Raw genomic sequence first — 7,084 nt, 5'->3', positions numbered from 1 at the left:
GGGAAGGCGCAGAGAGATGACAATGCCGACCCCGCCTCCTCTTCCCTCAGGGGCGGGGCGATGGGCGACGCCAGAGGGGCGGAGTCAGCACAGAGCGCGAAAGGGAAGAGGAAAGGGGCCGAAGGCTTGGGAAAGGCGGGAAAGCAGGGAGACATCTTGGGGAAGTCTCACGCAGTCACCCTCGCCGTCCGGCAGCCAGAGCTCCAGTTCCCTCCGGCCACACTGGTTTACTTGCTGCTCCCGGAATACGCTCAGCATATTCACACTTTCTACCTGCGCTTCTGCCTGGACCGCCCCTTCTGGAAAACGTCAGAAACCTAGAAAACGTCACCCTCTCCCCACATTTTATTTTTATTTTGTAGAGCCTGGGTCCCGCTCTCCTGGTCTCCAGCGATCCGCCCCGCCCGCCTTGGCCTCTCAAAGTGCTTGAGCCACCGCACCCGGCCGTAAATCTTAAACCTAGCGTGCCGTCTAATAATTCCATTTTACTCTTGTAATTGTATGCAACTTCTTAGCATGTTGGCAACTAAAAAGACCGATTTTATGAACAGTGATAATTTTATTGTGAACATTTCTTTCTTTTTTTTTTTTTTTTTTTTGAGACGGGGTTTCGCTCTTGTTACCCAGGCTGGAGTGCAATGGCACGATCTCGGCTCACCGCAACCTCCGCCTCCTGGGTTCAGACAATTCTCCTGCCTCAGCCTCCTGAGTAGCTGAGTAGATGGTCTTGATCTCTTGACCTCGTGATCCACCCGCCTCGGCCTCCCAAAGTGCTGGGATTACAGGCTTGAGCCACCGCGCCCGGCTTTTTTTTTTTTTTTTTGAGACGGAGTTTCGCTCTTGTTACCCAGGCTGGAGTGCAATGGCACGATCTCCGCTCACCGCAACCTCCGCCTCCTGGGTTCAAGCAATTCTCCTGCCTCAGCCTCCTGAGTAGGTGGGATTACAGGCATGCACCACCATGCCCAGCTAATGTTTTGTATTTTTAGTAGAGACGGGGTTTCACCATGTTGACCAGGATGGTCTTGATCTGTCAACCTCGTGATCCGCCCGCCTCGGCCTCCCAAAGTGCTGGGATTACAGGCTTGAGCCACCGCGCCCGGCGTGAACATTTGTTAAGAGTTAAAATTCAGTTTAGTGAAAGAAGAAATATCTAGGCTATGACCGGGCGTGGTGGCTCATGCCTGTAATCCAAGCACTTTGGAGGCCAAGGCAGGCGGATCACCTGAGGTGGGGAGTTCAAGACCAGCCTGACCAACAGGGTGAAATCCTGTCTTTTAAAAAAAAATTATATGTATACATATATATACGTATATATGTATATATATATATATGAAATATCTAGGCCAGGCCAGGCGCGGTGGCTCACTCCTGTAATCCCAGCACTTTGGGAGGCCGAGGTGGGTGGATCACGAGGTCAAGAGATCGAGACCATCCTGGTCAACATGGTGAAACCCCGTCTCTACTAAAAATACAAAAAATTAGCTGGGCATGGTGGTGCGTTCCTGTAATCCCAGCTACTCAAGAGGCTGAGGCAGGAGAATTGCTTGAACCCAGGAGGCAGAGGTTGCGGTGAGCCGAGATCGTGCCATTGCACTCCAGCCTGGGCAACAAGAGCGAAACTCCGTCTCGGAAAAAAAAAAGAAAAAGAAATATCTAGGCCAGTCCTCCCAATACCCTTGACTAGATCTTAAGTTTATTTACCCTTTAATTGTGAGATACTGTATGCATATAAGAATGCAGGAGGCCTGCAAGGGTGGCATGTGATTAGTCCCAGATAGTCTGGGGGCTGGGGTGGGAGGATCACTTGAGCCCAGCAGGTAGAGGCTGCAGTGAACCATGAACACCCTAGGCTCTGGGCAACAGAGTGAGACTCCTGTCTCTCTATCTTTCTTTTTTTTTTTTTTTAGACAGAGTCTTGCTTTGTCACCGGGGCTGGAATGCAGTGTGGCGCAATCTCAGCTCACTGCAACCTCTGCCCCCCGGGTTCAAACAATTCTCCTGCCTCAGCCTCCCAAGTCGCTGGGACTACAGGCGCCCGCCATTACACCCAGCTAATTTTATTTATTTTTATTTTTAGTAGAGACGAGGTTTCAACACGTTGGCCAAGCTGGTCTCTAACTCGACCTTGTGATTCGCCCATCTCGGTCTCCCAAAGTGTCAGGATTACAGGCATTAGCCACTGCACCTGGCTAGACCGTCTCTTAATTAATTTAAAAAATAATACATTTAATGTATACATACATTGTTAAGAAGCACTGTAAAACACTGAGATACCCACGTCATAGTTTAAGGAATAAAACTTCACCAAAAAAAAGAAAAACTTCACCAATACCTCCTACTCAACTTTTTTTTTTCTTTTTTTTTTTTTTTTCTTTTTCTTCCTACTCAACTTTTAAAATTCAGTTCAATTAGTGCCTTTTGAGATACATTAATGATTGCTTTGGTGGAGAGAAACATTTTATTATTATTATTATTATTATTGGTTATTTTTAATGACTCGGTTCCAATGAAACGAATGTTTTTAATATCCCTTTTCAGTATTCTCATTTTTCTGTAATTGCATGTATCACCTCCATAATAAAAAATATTTACTTGGCCACACGTGATGGCACACGTTGGTGATCCCAGCATTTTGGAATGAGGTGGGTGGATCACAATCTCAAGAGATCGAGACCATCCTGGCCAACATGGTGAAAACCCGTCTCTAGTAAAAATACAGAAATTAGCTGGGCGTGGTGGCCCATGCCTGTAGTCCTAACTACTCAGGAGACTGAGGCAGGAGAATCACTTGAACCTGGGAGGCACAGGGTGCAGTGAGCTGACATGGCCCCACTGTACTCTAGCCTGGGCAACAGAGCAAGATCCCCAAGACTCCCTCTCAAAATAAATAAATAAATAAATAACTTTAGAGGCCAGGCACAGTGGCTCATGCCTGTAATCCCAGAACTTTGGGAGACCGAAGTGGGTAGGTCAGTTGAAGTCAGCATTTCAAGGCCACCCTGGCCAACTTGGTGAAACCCATCTCTACTAAAAGTACAAAAATTAGCCAGGCATGGTGGTGTGCGCCTGTAATCCCAGCTACTTGGGAGGCTGAGGCAGGAGAACCCCTTGAACCTGGAAGGCAGAGGTTCCAGTGATCCGCGATCTCACCATTATACTCCAGCCTGGGCGACAGATATCAGATATATATTATAATTTATATATATATGTGTGTATATATATATGTATATATATAAAATATATATATAATTTATATATAATACACATGTAATTTATACACACACACACACACACACACACACACACACACACACTTTATTGTGGAGGAAATAAAAATTCATTTCCTCTGGAATTAAGCTTTTCACCCTGCTTTTCTCTTGTGGCTCCATTGTCTCCATTATACTCTTTTTTTTTTTTTTTTTTTCCAGAGACACTCTTGCTCTGTCACCCAGGCTGGAGTGCACTGACGCCATCTCAGTTCACTGCAACCTCCAACTCCCGGGTTCAAGCAACTCTTGTGTCTCAGTCTCCCAAATAGCTGGAATTCTGGAATTACAGGCATGCGCCATGACGGCTGGCTACTTTTTTTTTTTTTTTTGAGATGGAGTTTCACTCTTACTGCCCAGACTAGAGTTGCAATGGCTCCATCTTGGCTCACCACAATCTCCGCCTCCCGGATTCAAGCAATTCTCTGGCCTCACTCTCCAAGTAGCTGGGATCACAGGCATGCACCACCACGCCCAGCTAATTTTGTATTTTCAGTACAGATGGGGTTTCTCCATGTTGGTCAAGCTGGTGGTGAACTCGCGACCTCAGGTGATCCGCCTGCCTTGGCCTCCCAAAGTGCTGGAATTACAGGTGTGAGCCACCGTGCCCAGCCTACTTTTTGTATTTTTTGTAGAGATGGGAGGTCTCCATGTTGGCCACACTGTTTTTGAACTTCCAGCCTCAAGTAATCCGCCCACCTCAATCTCCCAAAGTGTTGGGATTACAGGCGTGAGCCACCACACCAGGCCCATTACACTGTGTTCTATGATTATTTGCTTTCTAGTCTGTCTACACCACTGGACTGCCCACTCTTTGAGAATGGGGTTCATTCCTGATTCATCCCAGGTTTTGTGGGCCCTGGCCCAGCTCTAATGCAAAAGCCATCCATAAAAGTGAATGGAGGAAGGATGAAAAGAAGGCATGACCAACATCACGCCCTGCCATTTTAGCAGTGTGTTCTTAACAGTGGCAGAAAAGAATAATTTCTCTTCTCTGCACCAGGGGAGGCAGCTATGCTAGATAAACTGATTGTGATGAGAGGCTAGGCCAAATGGGCGGACCAAGCGGGCGAATTCATTTCCCCCTGGATATTAAAGATGTTATCTGGCAGGCTGTGTCTGCCAGGGCAATCAGCAATGTGGCGGGTGGTTCTGGACAGAGCTCTTTATCATGTGCTGCATCTGCAGACCAGTTTTGCAAATGTAACAGAGGCCTGGCTGCCTAAGATATGCACTGCCCACCTTCCCACCCCCTCCACAACCCAGCGTGAAAAGGAAGCAGAGCAGACTCCAAACTCTTGTCCTGCCCTCCGCCCAGAACATCGGCCTCATCTACCCAGCTCTTTGAAAAGAGGTGACAAGTCAGATGCCTTGGGATGGTGGCCTCATTCTTGTGTATAATGTTTAAGGTTCTTGATGTCTTAAAAACATTTTTTAAATATTATTTTCATTACTTAGTGACCACAAAACAACATTAATACATGTGCAAAGATTAAGAATGCATTTATAAGCTCTTGCACCCAGCACCTAGTGTAAGAAAGAGAATATCACATGCCCTGCTTGTACCCCTCCTCATATCTCCTTCCCGCTTCTCTCAGAGGTAACTGATCCCTGAATATTACATTTATATTTATGATTCCCTTACTTTTCTTTATAATTTGACCACATTTTATTCACCCCCAAAATGTTTAATTTTGCATGTCTGTGAGCTCTATGTAAATAGTATTCTATACATTTTTTCAAGACTTGCTTTTTTGCTCAGCCTTTTCATTGTCATAGTTTCCATGTATGACTCTTCCAGAAACTTTTTTCTTCCTTTTTTTGTTTGAGACAGAGTCTGGCTCCTCTCCCAGGCTGGAGTGCAGTGACATGATCTCAGCTCACTGCAACCTCCACCTTCTAGGCTCAAACGATCCTCCCACCTCAATCTCCTGAGCAGCTGGGACTACAGGCACATTCTGCCATGCCTGGCTAATTTTTAAATTTTTTTGTAGAAAAGGTCTCACTGTATTGCCCAGGCTGGTCCTAAACTCCTGGGCTCAAGCAATCCTCCTGCCTCGGCCTCCCGAAACGCTGGGATTACAGGCATGAGCCACTGTGCCCTGCCCTTTTAGAAATAAATACTTTTTCTTTCCGATCGATGTGGTGATGTCAAAAAAAGAAAGGAAGGAAGGAAGACTTTTTCTTTTTTTTGAAACAGGGTCTTGCTCTGTCATCCAGGCTGGAGTGCTGTGGCACAGACACTATTCACCACTGCAGCTTCAAACTCCTGGCCTCAAACTATCTTCCTACCTCAGCCTCCCAAGGAGCTGAGACTACTGGTGTATGCCACCATGCACAGCTAATTTTTTAGTAGAGACAAAGTCTCACTATGTTGTCCAAACTGAGCTGAGACTACTGGTGTATGCCACCATGCACAGCTAATTTTTTAGTAGAGACAAAGTCTCACTATGTTGTCCAAACTGATCTCAAACTCCTGAGCTCAGATGATCCTTTTGCCTTGGCTTTCCAATACACTGGGATTATGGGCATAAGCCACCATGCTCAGCCAGAAACTTTTAATTTTTTTGTAGAAACGGGAATCTCACTGTGTTGCCCAGACTGGTCTCAAACTCCGGTGCCAAAGCAGTTTTCCTGCCTTGGTCTCCCAAATCATTGGGACTTACAGGTGTGAACCACCCAACCCTGCTAAAAAAGGTTTAGTCTAATTTTTATAGACATAAGGGCTGTTTCCAGGTTTTTACTGCTTACAGTGCTGCTGTGAACATTCTTATACCTGTATCCTGATGCCTGTGAGTTCTCCTAAGGTTTACTTAGGAGAGGTTTGGCTGTGGCACAGGGGTATGTATCATTCACACCAACTTGCAAGCCCAACAGTAGTGGGATTGTTGACATTTTCACCAACACTTGATATTTACAGATTTTAACATTTTTATTATATTTTTTTCTAATCTATGAAGCACCATCTCATTGCAGATTTAAAATATAGTCTGGGCATGGTGGCTTATGCCTGTAATCCCAGTACTTTGGGAGGCTAAGGCAGGAGGATTGAGGTTGAGAGTTGGAGACCAACCTGGGCAACATAGTAAGACTGTCTCTACAAAAAATTAAAAAAAAAAAAAATTGCCAGGCGCGGTGGCTCACGCCTGTAATCCCAGCACTTTGGGAGGCCGAGGTGGGCGGATCACGAGGTCAAGAGATCGAGACCATCCTGGTCAACATGGTGAAACCCTGTCTCTACTAAAAATACAAAAAATTAGCTGGGCATGGTGGCGCGTGCTTGTAATCCCAGCTACTCAGGAGGCTGAGGCAGGAGAATTGCCTGAACCCAGGAGGCGGAGGTTGCAGTGAGCCGAGATCGCACCATTGCACTCCAGCCTGGGTAACAAGAGCGACAATCCGTCTCAAAAAAAAAAAAAAAAAAAAAAAAAAAAAAAAAAATTGGGCATGGCAGCATGTGGGAGGCTGAGGTGGGGGATGCCTCAAGTCCAGGAGCTTATGGTTACAGTGGGCTTTGATTACACCACTGCACTCCAGCCTGGGTGACAGAGCAAGACACTGTCTCTATTAAAGAAAAAAGGCTGGTGACAGAGCAAGACACTGTCCCTATTAAAGAAAAAAAAAAAAGAAAGCCCTGGCGCAGTGGCTCACACCTGTAATCCCAGCACTTTGGGAGGCTGAGGCAGGTGGATCACCTGAGGTCAGGAGTTCGAGACCAGCCTGACGCCTGACCAACACGGTGAAACCCAGTCTCCACCAAAAATGAAAAATTAGCTGGGCATGGTGGTTCATGCCTGTAATCCCAGCTACTCGGG

The sequence above is a fragment of the Saimiri boliviensis genome, chromosome 2 (assembly GCF_048565385.1).
Source record: "Saimiri boliviensis isolate mSaiBol1 chromosome 2, mSaiBol1.pri, whole genome shotgun sequence".
NCBI classification, from domain to species: domain Eukaryota; kingdom Metazoa; phylum Chordata; class Mammalia; order Primates; family Cebidae; genus Saimiri; species Saimiri boliviensis.
This window is presented reverse-complemented; position numbering follows the sequence as displayed.